At 38.5% G+C, this 2,060-nt stretch overlaps 1 pseudogene; it reads right to left on the bottom strand.

The window, feature by feature from the left end:
- Window positions 1-913: 913 nt before the first annotated feature.
- LOC148523833 (5S ribosomal RNA) lies at window positions 914-1,031 on the bottom strand (annotated as a pseudogene).
- Between the last annotated feature and the right edge of the window lie 1,029 nt (window positions 1,032-2,060).

Raw genomic sequence — 2,060 nt, 5'->3', positions numbered from 1 at the left:
CGGAGCTCACTACGTGCAGGCGTCAGGCCGATCATGTGACCAGCCCCTCAGCTGACCAGTAAAGTCCGTTTACTGTGTGTCAGACGGGGGTGGTAACAAAGAATAGCGCATGCAGTGAACGGTAACTAAGGATACCAATGTAAACAGCGCTGCGAACAAAAACAGCACAATTAGGTGCAATGAAATAAACAAACTGCATGCTTCCCTATGTGTTGAAGCGGGTACCTGGGCAGGCTATAATCATGTGTGAAAAACGAAGTGGTGTTACCATGATAATAGGTGCTCATTAACAATAGTGGTGACAATAAAAATATGAAATAGTGAACATAGTACTCACAATAAAGCGGCAATGAACTTGTGCACACATTTTTACATATACATAAACTGAAAAAACTATAAACTCTGGAAACACCGGGTAAGGATGACAAAGAGATCTGAAATCCATGTACTGTGGAAAGTAATCTACTGACTAAGTAAATCTAAGTAGGCTATGCATATGCAAAACATATGGCTCAATTAGTCTAGATGCAAAAAACAAAGAGAAGTTAAAAGTGACCACTGAACTCATGAGTTCATCAAATGAGCACCATGTTAAAAATGCTTACAATATATAATTGGATCTCCCAATGTCGAGGTTTTACTACTATGCCCCATATGACATGTCAAAGAGTAATAGTGTGTCAAAATACATCAGGTCTTATGAAAAGAATGAATGTCCATACCACACCAGTGGTAGCTATTCAACCTGTGAAGAGAATATATAATTAATCCCTCCAACAAAAATAATAATAAGGTAAAGAAATCTGTATTCAATATGGATAAAGAGAAGAAGACAGAAAAAAGAACAACCTAAGTAAAGAGACAGAAAATATTCGATGGATGGAACAGATGAGAGACGACTAAGGATCTCAGTATGTTACAGCACCAGGTATTCCATGGAGGTCTCCCATCCAAGTACTAACCTGGCCTACACTGCTTAGCTTCCAAGATCTGATGGTGTAAGGCATATCCAGTGCAGTATGACTGTAACAAAAATGTATACAATCCAGATTATTAAGTCCTTGATCACTCTGAACCTACCATCTAAGATCATAGGGAAATGAGAAAAGAACAAAACATAGTAAGAAGATAAATAAACAAAGAAAAGAATGAGGAATTGGAAAAGACCGAAACAGATAGTAAAACCATCAAAGAAAGAACATGGGATAATGGGTAATAAATGCCCAGTAAGTGGTTGCAGGGTCAATAGACTCTGACAAATGATGAATGTGGTCTCATTTTCAAAAGAAACATGAGAAAGATAATTGTTCATTGAGTCCATGAGGAGATACAGTGTTCATCTTATGGATCCAAAACACCTCACGTTGTAGAAGTTTCTTTTCATGATCACCTCCCCTTTTGTTGGGTGGAATATGGTCGATGAATTTGTATACCAAACTCTATAAAGGATGTCTTGAATTCTTAAAATGGCCGGCCACCGGCTGATCGATTTCTTTACCTTCAAGGGCCTGTCTTATGGCAGATCTGTGTTGAGCCATTCTGGTTTTGGCTGTGCATGTAGTTTTTCCAATATAGACCAGACTGCAAGGACATCGGATCATATATATAATGTATTTGGAGGAACATGTTAAAACATGATTTATTGGTATGCGTTTCCCTGAGTGAGGATGTGCGACATCCGGACCTGTCTCTAAAAAGCTGCAAGTGGTACAACCTGTGCACCGATAACATACGGGTTTTTTAGCCAGAAAATGCTGTTCACTTTTGCGCGGACCATAATTCACATCATTATGGACTAGCCAATCTTTCAGGTTCCTACCACGTTTATACCCAAGCATAATTCTGGAATTCCTCAATGGTTTAATAGAGTCATCAGTGTTGATAATGGGCCAAAGGTGTTTTGAAGTAGAATTGATAAATTTACTGGCGATGTTATGTTGGTTAATGAATAACATGGTGTTCGTATTTTTCGATGTGGAAACATTAAGTACCAAAGTCTGTTTATTGCGTTCAATAGCTCTCTGTTTAGCTAAATGAAGATCCTTCTGTTTGTACCCACG

This window comes from Taudactylus pleione, unplaced genomic scaffold (genome assembly GCF_031769625.1).
Source record: "Taudactylus pleione unplaced genomic scaffold, aTauple2 ptg000127l, whole genome shotgun sequence".
In the NCBI taxonomy this organism is placed as follows: Eukaryota; Metazoa; Chordata; class Amphibia; order Anura; family Myobatrachidae; genus Taudactylus; species Taudactylus pleione.
Note: the sequence above shows the minus strand (reverse complement) of the source record. Positions and strands in the feature narration are given on the sequence as shown.